At 46.0% G+C, this 14,953-nt stretch overlaps 1 long non-coding RNA gene across 5 annotated transcripts; it reads left to right on the plus strand.

Moving 5' to 3' along the window:
* The first annotated feature begins 957 nt into the window (after positions 1–957).
* LOC119326385 lies at positions 958–5,009 on the plus strand. Of its 5 annotated transcripts, XR_005157961.1 has the most exons (6): positions 960–1,499; positions 1,628–1,677; positions 1,969–2,024; positions 3,770–3,977; positions 4,578–4,703; positions 4,808–5,009. It is a non-coding gene; the product is annotated as an uncharacterized LOC119326385 (long non-coding RNA). The 5 variants fall into 5 exon arrangements; XR_005157960.1 differs by having other exon boundaries at positions 958–1,677; positions 4,551–4,703; XR_005157963.1 differs by having other exon boundaries at positions 958–1,677; positions 4,635–4,703.
* Positions 5,010–14,953: the final 9,944 nt, after the last annotated feature.

Genomic DNA, 14,953 nt, shown 5'->3' on the forward strand with positions numbered 1-14,953 from the left:
CAGACACTATTCGACAAATACAGAGAATTTGCGGGAGAACCCGCCTTGCAATGCCGAAGACAACTTGCGCGTCGGACTGGTCGTCATTGAAGCCTGGTTCGGGGGCTACTGAGGGAGTCCTGGATTAGGGGGTGTCTGGATTGCCGGATTAAGACCTTTGGCCGGACTCCTGGACTATGAAGATACAAGATTGAAGACTGCGTCCCGTGTCCGGATGGGACTTTCCTTGGCGTGGAAGGCAAGCTTGGCGATACGATATGAAGATCTCCTCCCATTGTAACCGACGCTGTGTAACCCTAGCCCTCTCCAGTGTCTATATAAACCGGAGAGTTTTAGTCCGTAGGACGAACAACAATCATACCATAGGCTAGATTCTAGGGTTTAGCCACTCCGATCTCGTGGTAGATCTACTCTTGTACTACCCATATCATCAATATATCAAGCAGGAGTAGGGTTTTACCTCCATCGAGAGGGCCCGAACCTGGGTAAAAACATCGTGTCCCTTGTCTCCTGTTACCATCCGCCTAGACGCACAGTTCGGGACCCCCTACCCAAGATCCGCCGGTTTTGACACCGAAAATGTGAGAGCCAACATGGGTATCCAGATCCCGCTGTTGGTTATTGACCGGAGAGGCGTCTCGGTCATGTCTGCGTGTCTCCCGAACCCGTAGGGTCTACACACTTAAGGTTCAGTGACGCTAGGTTTGTAGAGATATGAGTATGCAGTAAACCGAAAGTTGTTCGTAGTCCCAGATGAGATCCCGGACGTCACGAGGAGTTCCGGAATGGTCCGGAGGTAAAGAATTATATATAGCACTACAACGAATACCCCTGTACAACAACACATATCTACCAACGAATCAATCTATGTGTTGTTTGGGCAACCTCCCACCTCCCCACACCTCGCATTAGGCTAACCTCCCATACCCACCTTCACATTATCTACAGGGAAAAAAACTTCACATTATCTCTAACTCCTCCGTCAAGTACCACGCAGCGAAGCCAAACCTTTTTTCTCTGTGCCCACAATGCCTCCGCCTCTAAATCTGGCTAGCTCCGGCGCCCTGCCGCGCCGCCGCTCACCGGACCGACTACCCCTCGCTGGTCTCCTCTGACCCCTCCTCCATGGCGACATCCTCCGCGCCCCTACACGCGGCCCACAGCCACAGGTCGCCAGCGCGGCTCCCGCGGCTCCTCTGCTTTGTCGCCCTACTACCCCACTACATCTCCGCACGCATGGCTGCCAGCTCGGCCTTGGCGGTGCTACTCCACCTTAGCTACCTCGGCCCCGCCGTCGCTGCCGGTTTAGTAAGCCACTTCTCCCCTGACCCCGTCTTCACTTACCCTATCTTGTTCTTTGTGTGGCAGGCCATGGCGGATTCTTTGCCAGTCATCGTGACGATGGTCTGTGCTACCTTGATCACTCGGCCAGACCCAACGCCGCCGGCGCTGGCTTGCACCGGCATCCTTTGTAAGTTAGAGAATGCCTAACGATGATGGTTTGTTCCCTCCCCTTTTCAGTCCTGTCTTTGAGGCTGCAACACTGAGCACTTACTTGTGTACCTCTATCCTTCTCCTTGTAATACTGTCACCATGTGCGACATCGGACACATGGATGGACTACCAGAGAAAGGACCTACTCGGCACATCCTGAGTCCCTCTGTTCATCCAGCCAAGGTATGGGACAACTACCATAATCCCTAACTACCGACTCCCTCCAATCCTAAATCAAAGCTGCATCTGCCCACTTAAACCCCTCTGATAGGCGTAGACACTAGAGCTTGAACTTGTAATTTATTCTATTCTATTGATGCTTAGCATTAGAGTGAGTTGTTTGGTCCAATTTGTTTTGGCATCGGATTTGCTGCAAAAAAACTGTTATCAAATGGAATGATTCTGCAAGTTTACTTCAGTTGAATTATAGCTTATTAATATTTTGTATGCTAATGCCTACTCATGCCGATGCAGCCATACAATCGTGGAAGTTATTAATGCAACTAATGTACACAGAAAACCAAGACAAGGTACTTCTTGCCGCAAGAAAACAATGTGTAATTGATCCATTGATTTTTTATGTATGGAATGCATAGTTTAAAATCGCGGGCGAGAGGGAATCGCGGCCCAGATTTTTGCCGTGACAGATAAGGAAGAAACGGCGCAATCGCCTGCGATAGCGGCGCGATCTCCCGCAATTGAAGGCAGCAAATCGCATGATGGTTTCAGATCTGCGATAGCTTAGACCTTCCCCGCGATTTTAATCTTTGATGGAATGATGAATTCTTTGGGATCTAATGAGTTGTTCTCAATCAAAGAAAGTAGTTTTATAATGGATCTTTTAGTTTAGTATATTTGGTTATTCATTATTTTTGTGTGTGATTTACCGAAAAAGGCTCACGCCCCGCTTTATATATAAAGCCAATGCCAAAGCCAACATCCAACAGGTCCACACACACACAAAGTCCACACGCACACAGAGTCCAAACAAAAGCAAGCATCAAGGGTTACGGCTGAGGGCACAGCTCAACAAGCCCAACACACACACACACACAAAAAGGCACACGCGCCAGGAGGGAAACATCCTCTAGTCGGGCTCCGGGGGTGGCGGCGGGAGCGGAGGCGCCATGCGGAAGGCCAACGAACGGAGGTCGGTGAGGAGTCTGTTGATGGCGTCCCGGTCCTGAGGGCGGCTAAGCGGCCGCCAGAGCTGCAAGTAACCACACATTTTAAAGATGGAGTCAGTAGCACGCCGAAGGGGCACCTTCTGAATGACAAGCTTATTGCGAACCGTCCACAGCGTCCAGGCGAGAACCCCGACGCACAACCATCTAATATGTCTGTAGCGAGGGGGGGAGGCTTGAATTTCCGCAAGCAAGTCAGAGAAGTTGGTGTTGCACCACTGTCCCCCAACCGTTTCGCGGAAACAAGACCAAAGGAACTGTGCCGTGTAGCAAGAGAAGAAGATGTGATTAGCATCCTCTACCGTGCCACACAGGGGGCACATTCCATCGCCAGGACCATGGCGCTTAAGAACCTCAACGCCGGTCGGGAGGCGGCCGCGGATCCATTGCCAAAGAAAGATCCGAATCTTTAGGGGGAGGCGGATGTCCCAGATCAGACCGAAGGGCTCCGGGGCTGACGAGGGGGCAATAGCCGCGTAGAGGGATTTAGTGGAGAAGCAACCGGAGGGATCTAGGCGCCAGGAGATGGCGTCCGGAGAGTCGGCCACGTCCATAGGTAAGAGGGCGATGTCCTGGAGGAGGACATCCCAGGCAGCCACCTCAGCGGGGCCAAAAGGGCGGCGGAACGCGAGGCGCCCTATGTCAATAAGGGCCGCCTCGACTGAGACCCGAGGGTCAACTACAATGTCGAATAGGATGGGGAACCGGGCGGCTAGAGGGGCATCTCCGAGCCATCTATCCAGCCAAAACAAGGTCGACGCTCCAGTGCCCACCGAGATGGATGTGCCTATACGCAAGACCGGCAGCAGCTGGACGACGGCCTGCCAAAACTGGGAACCGCCAGAGCGTTGGCAGAACGCGAGTGGCTGTCCACGCAGGTACTGATGATTAGTGGCTTCATGAGTTCCTCAGCTCCATTTTCTACTCAATGATTTTGCGTGAATGGAGCTGAAGGTCAAAATCATTGCGTGAACATTTTGCATTTCCGGTTCAACTGTTTACGAAACTTGCTTATTATACAGAAAGCAACTTAGAAAGAAATTGTATCATGAGTTCCTCATTGACTGAGACTTCCATGGATCTTATCACAGGATACCAGACTGTTGGTTGCTTTCAGACTTGCCTGGAGGAACTGGCGACAAAATACTCAGAAACCAAATTTGTGAAAATAATTTACAGAGACTGTATTCGAACTTCCCAGATAGGAATGTTCCTACAATACTGGTGTACAACGATAGTGCTATCAAAGGGACTTGTGTCGGTCTGCAGAAGTTTGTTGAAAGAAACTTACACCTAAATGTAAGTTACACAATCAGTTATTATTATGTTAGTTCAAGTTTTCATTTTGTGAGGTTAGTACAAGTTACTCTTCTTTATTTAGATGGTCGGACAAAAAAAAGAGCTGTGTGTGTGTATGTGTGTGTGTGTGTCTATCTTAAAGTTGCAATTACCCAGTGGCAGTATACAATTTTTTTGGATATTACGATCTAGATGCCTTAACGTGACCATAAACTTTGACCTTAGGATGGGAGTTTTATTTTTGTGCCAAGATAAAAACATGTTCATTACGACATGCATGTCTACAATGCTAGATATATGGTCCTGATGTATGTTTCGCTTGCGAAATATGAAGAAAAAAAAGAGCAAGGGAACAAAGTTTTAGACGAGTTCCTAACAGTGGAATGCCTAGTTCAGATCTATTCATTGTTACAATTAAATCGAGTCTCTTATGGGAATAAGAAACGACAAGGATTTTTCGTGATCATTCAGATTAAACTGAACTAATGATAGCCTTCCTTCAGCAAAGGATGAACTCCAGAATATTTAAGTGTACGTGTGGGCTTCCATCTGTATACGCTAAGTTTATTTCAGTTGTTGCATTGGCGCTTTGCTACTCAGACCGAATATTGAGCGATTGGCAGTGTGGTGATGATTCATCTCGTAACAATGTCATAGAAGGTGATCACATGAAGTTCATAGGAAAGGTTATCGACCAGGATGATGAACTGTGGGAAGACGAAGATGGTAGTGACTAAAACTTACACATGGCCTTCAACCTTTATATGTTGCTCTGTTTTTATTCCTTTATTGACCTGATTTAATAATGATACTTTACGCATTCATGTCAGTTGTTTATTGCGGAAGATTTCCAAGATAAAGGGATGATGCATGGCTAAGTAGTTGATTGCAAGGTGGAGAATGGCGCTGACACCAGACATTGTAGAATGTCATTTTCATGGTCGATGTATAGAAAATCATGTATGTACTATTTGGAATGTGTTCCATGTAATGCAACCGAGTCAATTTAATATATGAGATATTTCTGTTCAATGGATTACTACTCCTGTGCACAATCGGTATCGAACTAATAATTATTGTTCGCAATATAAAAAATTCATGCTATGTATAGAAAATAAAATTATCTTGTGTAGGTTATCTACCAACGCATAAGAAGTGTTGTTGGTCTACAACTATATATGTGGCTACCATCCAACGCATTTTTACGTCGTTTACGAACGCAATTATATATGTTGTAGACCCTTGCAACGCCACCAACGGCAACGCATAATAATCCGTTGGTGTTGACCTTAGCAACGGTTATTGGGACATAAGACAACGCATCAATGCGTTGGTGAAGGGGGGTTCCTGTTGTAGTGTAGGAAGTCAGGTTTCGGCCATCGGGAAAGTTTTGCGGGTCACCGGTATTGTACCGGGACCACCGGAAGGGTCCCGGGGGTCCACCGGGTGGGGCCACCTATCCCGGAGGGCCCCATGGGCTGAAGTGGGAGGGGAACCATCCCCTGGTGGGCTGGTGTGCCCCCCTTGGCCCCCCCCCCCTATGCCTAGGGTTGGGAAACCCTAGGGGTGGGGGCGCCTCCACCTGGCTTGGGGGGCAAGTTTCCCCCCTGGCCGCCGCCCCCCCTTGGAGATCCCATCTCCTAGGGCCGGTGCCCCCCCTAAGGGGCCTATATAAAGAGGGGGGGAGGGAGGGCAGCCGACCCCATGCTCTTGGTGCCTCCCTCTCCCCTTGCTACACCTCTCCCTCTCGCAGAAGCTTGGCGAAGCCCTGCCGAGATCGCTGCTGGATCCACCACCACGCCGTTGTGCTGCTGGATCTTCATCAACCTCTCCTTCCCGCTTGCTGGATCAAGAAGGAGGAGACGTCTTCCTCAACCGTACGTGTGTTGAACGCGGAGGTGCCGTCCGTTCGATGCTAGGATCTCCGGTGATTTGGATCACGACGAGTACGACTCCTTCAACCCCGTTCTGTTGAACGCTTCTTCTCGCGATCTACAAGGGTATGTAGATGCACTCCTCTCTCTCATTGCTAGATGAACTCATAGATTGATCTTAGTGAAAGCGTAGAAATTTTTTATTTTCTACAACATTCCCCAACACACTCGGTAATGCACATCACTGTAAGCCTTGCAAGCATTGCAACTAATTAGTTAGTTGTGGGATGATGTATTATGGAACGAGTAAAGAGACTTGCCGGTAACGAGATTGAACTAGGTAGTGAGATACCGACGATCAAATCTCGGGCAAGTAACATACGAATGACAAAGGGAACAACGTATGTTGTCATGCGTTTTGACCGATAAAGATCTTTGTAGAATATGTGGGAGCCAATATGAGCATCCAGGTTCTACTATTGGTTATTGACCGAAAACGTTTTACCGTCATGTCTACATTGTTCTCAAACCCGTAGGGTCCGCACGCTTAAGGTTTTGATGACAGTTATATTACGAGTTTATGAGTTTTGATGTACCGAAGGAGTTCGGAGTCCCGTATGAGATCGGGGACATGATGAGGAGTCTCGAAATGGTCGAGATGTAAAGATCGATATATTGTATGACTATATTCGGAGTTCGGAAAGGTTCCGAGTGATTCAAGTATTTTTCGGAGTACTAGGGGGAGGGGCTGCGCCCCCTCCTTCCTTCTCTTCTCTTCCCCCTTTCCTTGACTCCTACTCCTACTACTTGGAAGGGGGGGAATCCTACTCCCGGTGGGAGTAGGACTCCTCCTTGGCGCGCCTCCTCCTAGCCGGCCGCCCCCTCCCCCTTGATCCTTTATATACGGGGGCAGGGGGGCACCTCTAGGCACAACAACAATTGATCATTGATCTCTTAGCCGTGTGCGGTGCCCCCCTCCACCATATAGTCCTCCTCGATAATATTGTATAGGTGCTTAGGCCAAGCCCTTCGACGGTAGAACATCAAGATCATCACCACGCCGTCGTGCTGACGGAACTCTCCCTTGACACTCGGCTGGATCGGAGTTCGAGGGACGTCATCGAGCTGAACGTGTGCTAGAACTCGGAGGTGTCGTAGTTTCGGTGCTTGATCGGTCGGGCCGTGAAGACGTACGACTACATCAACTGCGTTGTGCGAACGCTTCTACTTTCGGTCTACGAGGGTACGTGGACACACTCTCCCCTCTCATTGCTATGCATCACCATGATCTTGCGTGTGCATAGGAATTTTTTTGAAATTACTACATTCCCCAACAATGGCATCCGAGCCTAGGTTTTATGCGTTGATGTTATATGCACGAGTAGAACACAAGTGAGTTGTGGGCGATACAAGTCATACTGCTTATCAGCATGTCATACTTTGGTTTGGCGGTATTGTTGGATGAAGCGGCCCGGACCGAGATTACGCGTATGCTTACGCGAGACTGGTTCTTCGACGTGCTTTGCACATAGGTGGCTGGCGGGTGTCAGTTTCTCCAACTTTAGTTGAACCGAGTATGGCTACGCCTGGTCCTTGAGAAGGTTAAAACATCACTAACTTGACTAACTATCGTTGTGGTTTTGATGCATAGGTAAGAACGGTTCTTGCTCAGCCCGTAGCAGCCACGTAAAACTTGCAACAACAAAGTAGAGGACGTCTAACTTTTTTTTGCAGGGCATGTTGTGATGTGATATGGTCAAGACGTGATGCTATATTTTATTGTATGAGATAATCATGTTTTGTAACCGAGTTATCGGCAACTGGCAGGAGCCATATGGTTGCCGCATTATTGTATGCAATGCAATAGCCCTGTAATTACTTTACTTTATCACTAAGCGGTAGCGATAGTCGTAGAAGCAATAGGTGGCGAAACGACAACAATGCTACGATGGAGATCAAGGTGTCGCGCCAGTGACGATGGTGATCATGACGGTGCTTCGGAGATGGAGATCACAAGCACAAGATGATGATGGCCATATCATATTACTTATATTGATTGCATGTGATGTTTATCCTTTATGCATCTTATCTTGGTTTGATTGACGGTAGCATTATAAGATGACCTCTCACTAAATTTCAAGATAAAAGTGTTCTCCCTGAGTATGCACCGTTGTGAAAGTTCTTCGTGCTGAGACACCACGTGATGATCGGGTGTGATAGGCTCTACGTTCAAATACAACGGGTGCAAAACAGTTGCACACGCGGAATATTCAGGTTAAACTTGACGAGCCTAGCATATACATATATGGCCTCGAAACACGGAGACCGAGAGGTCGAACGTGAATCATATAGTAGATATGATCAACATAGTGATGTTCACCATTGAAAACTACTCCATCTCACGTGATGATCGGACATGGTTTAGTTGATTTGGATCACGTGATCGCTTAGATGACTAGAGGGATGTCTATCTAAGTGGGAGTTCTTAAAGTAATATGATTAATTGAACTTTAATTTATCATGAACTTAGTCCTGGTAGTATTTTGCAAATTATGTTGTAGATCAATAGCTCGCGTTGTTGCTTCCCTATGTTTTTGCTTCCCTATGTTTTATATGTGTTCCTAGAGAAAACTATGTTGAAAGATGATAGTAGCAATGATGCGGACTTGGTCCGTGATCTGAGGTTTATCCTCATTGCTGCACAGAAGAATTATGTCCTTGATGCACCGCTAGGTGACAGACCTATTGCAGGAGCAGATGCAGACGTTATGAACGTTTGGCTAGCTCAGTATGATTACTACTTGATAGTTTTGTGCACCATGCTTTATGGCTTAGAACCGGGACTACAAAAATGTTTTTGAAACGTCACGGAACATATGAGATGTTCCATGAGATGAAATTGATATTTTAGACTCATGCCTGTGTCAAGAGGTATGAGACCTCTGACAAATACTTCGCCTAAAAGTTGGAGGAGAATTTCTCAACTACTGAGCAAGTACTTAGATTGTCTGAGTACTACAATCGCTTGAATCAAGTGGGAGTTAATCTTCCAGATAAGATGGTGATTGGCAGAGTTCTCTAGTCACCATAACCAAGTTACTGGAACTTCCTGATGAACTATAATGCAAGGGATGACAAATACGATTCCCGAGCTTTTCGTGATGCTGAAAGCAACGAAGGTAGAAATCAAGAAAAAGCATCAAGTGTTGATGATTAAACAAGATCACTAGTTTCAAGAAAAGGGCAAAGGAAAAGAAAGGGAACTTCAAGTAGAATGGCAAGCAAGTTGTCACTCCCGTGAAGAAGCCCAAAGCTGGACCAAAACCTGAAACTGAGTGCTTAAACTCCAAAGGAAATGGTCACTGGAAGTGGAGATGCCCTGAATATTTGGTGGATAAGAAGGATGGCAAAGTGAACAAGGGTATATTTGATATACAGGTTATTGATGTGTACCTTACTAGTGTTTATAGTAGCCCCTGAGTATTTGATACTTGTTTGGTTGCTAAGATTAGTAATTCGAAAAGGGGGCTAAAGAATAAACAGAAACTAGTTGAGGGTGAAGTGACGATGTGTGTTGGAAGTGGTTCCAAGATTGATATGATCATCATCGTACACTCGCTATACTTTTGAGATTAGTGTAGAACCTAAATAAATGTTATTTGGTGTTTGCGTTGAGCATAAATATGATTAGATCATGTTTGTTGTGATACGATTATTAATCTAAAACATAGAATAAATTGTTATTGTGTTTACATGAATAAAACCTTCTATGGTCATACACCCAATGTTGATGGTTTATAGAATCTTGATCGTAGTAATACACATATTCATAATATTGATGCCAAAAGATGCAAAGTTAATAATGATAGTGCAACTTATTTGTGGCACTGCCGTTTGGGTCATATAGGTGTAAAGCGCATGAAGAAACTCCATAAAAGATGGATTTTTGGAATAACTTGGTTATGAATCATTTGATGCTTGCGAAACCGCGCCTTATGGGCAAGATGACTAAAACTCCGTCCTCCGGAACAATGGACGAGCTACTACCTTGTTGGAAATAATACATACCGATGTATGCGGTCCAATGAGTGTCGATGCTCGTGGCGGGTATCATTATTTTCTGACCTTCGCAAGATGATTTGAGCAGATATGAGTATATCTACTTAATGAAACACAAGTCTGAAACATTTGAAAAGTTCAAAGAATTTCAAAGTGAAGGGGAGAATCATCGTAACAAGAAAATAAAGTTTCTACAATCAGATCGTGGAGAAGAATATTTGAGTTTCAAGTTTGGTCTTCAATTAAAACAATGTGGAATAGTTTCACAAACTCATGCCACCTGGAACACCACAGCTTAATAGTGTGTCCGAACGTCATAACCGTACTTTATTGGATATAGTGCGATCTATGATGTCTCTTATCGATTTACAACTATCGTTTTGGGGTTATGCATTAGAGACGGCTGCATTCACTTTAAATAGGGCACCATCAAAATCCGTTGAGACGACACCTTATGAACTGTGGTTTGGCAAGAAACCAAAGTTGTCGTTTCTTAAAGTTTGGGGCTGCGATGCTTAGGTGAAAAAGTTTCAACCTGATAAGCTCGAACCCAAATCGGAGAAGTGCGTCTTCATAGAATACCCAAAGGTAACTATTGGGTACACCTTCTATCACAGATCCGAAGGAAAGTTATTCGTTGCTAAGATGGATCCTTTCTAGAGAAGGAGTTTCTCTTGAAAGAAGTGAGTGGGAGGAAAGTAGAACTTGATGAGGTAATTGTACCTTCTCCCGAATTGGAAAGTAGTTCATCACAGAAATCAGTTCTAGTGGTTCTTACACCAATGAGTGAGGAAGCTAATGATGATGATCATGTAACTTCAGATCAAGTTACTACAGAACCTCATAGGTCTTCCAGAGTAAGATCCGCACCAGAGTGGTACGATAATCCAGTTCTGGAAGTCATGTTACTAGACCATGATGAACCTACGAACTATGAGGAAGCGATGATGAGCCCAGATTCCACAAAATGGCTTGAGGCCACGAAATCTGAGATGGGATCCATGTATGAGAACAAAGTGTGGACTTTGGTGGACTTGCCCGATGATCGGTAAGCGATATTAAATAAATGGATCTTCAAGAGGAAGACGAACACTGATAGTAGTGTTACTATCTACAAAGCTCGACTTGTTGCGAAAGTTTTTCAACAAGTTCAAGATGTTGAATATGATGAGATTTTCTCACTCGTAACGATGCTTAAGTTTGTCTGAATCATGTTAGCAATTGCTACATTTTACGAAATCTGGCAAATGGATGTCAAAACTGCATTCCTTAATTGGATATTTCTTAAAGAAGTGTTGTATATGATACAACCAGAAGGTTTTGTCAATCCTAAAGGTGCTGACAAAATGTGCAAGCTCCAGCGATCCATCAATGGACTGGTGCAAGCATCTCGGAGTTGGAATATACGCTTTGATAAATTGATCAAAGCATATGGTTTTTATACAGACTTTTGAAAAGGCCTATATTTACAAGAAAGTGAGTGGGAGCTCTGTAGCATTTCTAAAACTATATGTAGATGACATATTGTTGATTGAAAATGATATAGAAATTCTGGATAGCATAAAAGGATACTTGAATAAGAGTTTTTCAAAGAAAGACCTCGGTGAAGCTGCTTACATATTGAGCATCAAGATCTATTGAGATAGATTAAGACACTTGATAAGTTTTTTCAATGAATACATACCTTGATAAGATTTTGAAGTAGTTCAAAATGGAACAGTCAAAGAAGGAGTTCTTGCCTATGTTGCAAGGTGTGAAGTTGAGTAAGACTCAAAACCCGACCATGGCAGAAAATAGAAAGAGAATGAAAAGTCATTCCCAATGACTCAGTCGTAGGTTCTATAAAGTATGCTATGTTGTGAACCAGACCTATTGTATACCTTGCTCTGATTTTGGCAAAGGAATACAATTTTGATCTAATAGTAGATCACTGGACAGCGGTCAAGAATATCCTTAGTGATGTTTCTCGATTATGGAGGTGATAAAAGAGTTCATCATAAAAGTTACATCGGTGCAAACTTTTACACTGATCCAGATGACTCTAAGTCTCAATCTGGATACATATTGAAAGTGTGAGCAATTAGCTAAAGTAGCTTCGTGCAAAGCATTGAAGACATAGAATATTTGCAAAATACATACGACTGTATTTGATAGACCCGTTGACTAAACTTCTCTCACGAGCAAAACATGATCATACCTTAGTACTCTTTGGGTGTTAATCACATAGCAATATGAACTAGATTATTGACTCTAGTAAACCCTTGGTGTTGATCACATGACGATGTGAACTATGGGTATTAATCACATACATATGTGAATATTGGTGTTAAACCACATGGTGATGTGAACTAGATTATTGACTCTAGTGCAAGTGGGAGACTGAAGGAAATATGCCCTAGAGACAATAATAAAGTTATTATTTATTTCCTTACATCATGATAAATGTTTATTATTCATGCTAGAATTGTATTAACCGGAAACATGATACATGTGTGAATACATAGACAAACTGAGTGTCACTAGTATGCCTCTACTTGACTAGCTCGTTTATTAAAGTTGGTTATGTTTCCTAGCCATGGACAAAAGAGTTGTCATTTGGTTAACGGGATCACATAATTAGGATAATGATGTGATTGACTTGACCCATTCCGTTAGCTTAGCACTTGATCGTTTAGTATGTTGCTACTGCTTTCTTCATGACTTATACCTGTTCCTATGACTATGAGATTATGCAACTCCCGTTTACTGGAGGAACACTTTGTGTGCTACCAAACGTCACAACGTAACTGGGTGATTATAAAGGTGTTCTACAGGTGTCTCCGAAGGTACTTGTTGGGTTGGCGTATTTCGAGATTAGGATTTGTCACTTCGATTATCGGAGAGGTATATCTAGGCCCACTCGGTAATGCACATCACTATAAGCCTTGCAAGCATTGCAACTAATTAGTTAGTTGTGGGATGATGTATTACGGAACGAGTAAAGACACTTGCCGGTAATGATATTGAACTAGGTATTGAGATACCGACGATCAAATCTCGGGCAAGTAACATACCGATGACAAAGGGAACAACGTATGTTGTTATGCGGTTTGACCGATAAAGATCTTCGTAGAATATGTGGGAGCCAATATGAGCATCCAGGTTCTGCTATTGTTTATTGACCGGAAACGTGTTTCGGTCATGTCTACATTGTTCTCGAACCCGTAGGGTCCGCACGCTTAAGGTTTTGATGACAGTTATATTATGAGTTTATGAGTTTTGATGTACCGAAGGAGTTCGGAGTCCCGGATGAGATCGGGGACATGACGAGGAGTATCCAAATGGTCGAGACGTAAAGATCGATATATCGGACGACTATATTCGGAGTTCAGAAAGGTTCCGAGTGATTCGGGTATTTTTCGGAGTACCGGAGAGTTACGGGAATTCGCCGGGGAGTATATGGGCCTTATTGGACTTTAGGGGAAAGAGAGAGGAGAGGCTGGGAGCCCCCCAAGGTCTAGTCCGAATTGGACTAGGGGGAGGGGCTGCGCCCCCTCCTTCTTTCTCTTCTCTTCCCCCTTTCCTTGACTCCTACTCCTACTACTTGGAAGGGGGTGAATCCTACTCCCGGTGGGAGTAGGACTCCTCCTTGGCGCGCCTCCTCCTGGCCGGCCGCCCCCTCCCCCTTGATCCTTTATATACGGGGGCAGGGGGGCACCTCTAGGCACAACAACAATTGATCATTAATCTCTTAGCCGTGTGCGGTGCCCCCCTCCACCATAGTCCTCCTCAATAATATTGTAGTGGTGCTTAGGCGAAGCCCTGCGACGGTAGAACATCAAGATCGTCACCATGTCGTCGTGCTGACGGAACTCTCCCTCGACACTCGGCTGGATCGGAGTTCGAGGAACGTCATCGAGCTGAACGTGTGCTAGAACTCGGAGGTGTCGTAGTTTCGGTGCTTGCTCGATCGGGCCGTGAAGACGTACGGCTACATCAACCGCGTTGTGCTAACGCTTCCGCTTTGGGTCTACGAGGGTACATGGACACACTCTGCCCTCTCATTGCTATGCATCACCATGATCTTGCGTGTGCGTAGGATTTTTTTTGAAATTACTATGTTCCCCAACAGGTGGCAGCTGGACGCAGAAGGGATGAGCCCCCGAGGCGGCGGAGCCCAGGAGCTCTGCCACTCGCTCCAGCAGCATGTCGTGGCCGCCCTCCAGCAGCCTGCATCGTAGTAGTTCTCGGGCTACCGTGAGCGCGGCCCTTGAGTTCGCCTGCTCCCGTCGGGTGTACGGCACTGTGGCCACGGCGTGGCTTGAAGCCCTTGCTGGTGACCACACCTGCCGCGACATGAGAGAAGGCGGTGCCTGGCCGCGTCGCCCATGGTCCGCAGCGCCCTGCGGAGCGCGGGCTGCCTGGAGCACGAGGTTAAGGTCTCCCTGGGCGGGCGGCTCGGCGCGGGCGGGCCAGGCCGCCCAGGGGTCGGCGTTGCCCATCGGGTCACCGGACATGAGGATGACGAGGTGATGGAACGCGAGGCGGCAAAAGAAGGATTCCGGCGCACACCTATCTAGCATGCGAAATGTCGGATTTCGGGTTTCGGTAGACCCTTAAGGTTCGAACTCTGGGGTGCGCACGAAGATCTCTCTTCTACCAACCCGCGTCTCGTCGCCTCGGAAAGGATCTAGGCTAGCAAAGATGAACAACACAAGAGACGCAAGGTTTATACTGGTTCAGGCCACCATTGTGGTGTAATACCCTACTCCAGTGTGTGGTGTGGTGGATTGTCTCTGGGGCTGATGATGAATAGTACAAGGGAAGAACAGCCTCGCGAGGGATGTTCTTGTGGAGGTGTTGTCTCTTGGGAAGGATTGGATCCGGATCCCTTGGCTCTAGATCAGATGCCTTCTATTGTGGTGGCTAGCTCTATTTATAGAGGGAGGCCCCTGTCCTCTTCTCAAATATTGAGCAGGAAGGGCGCCAACAATTGGCCATTTTGAAGGGGAACATCTAGTACACTTATCCTGACTAAAGTTGGTCCTCGCCTGCCAAAGATTC

This window comes from Triticum dicoccoides, chromosome 6B (assembly GCF_002162155.2).
Source record: "Triticum dicoccoides isolate Atlit2015 ecotype Zavitan chromosome 6B, WEW_v2.0, whole genome shotgun sequence".
Taxonomy (NCBI): Eukaryota; Viridiplantae; Streptophyta; class Magnoliopsida; order Poales; family Poaceae; genus Triticum; species Triticum dicoccoides.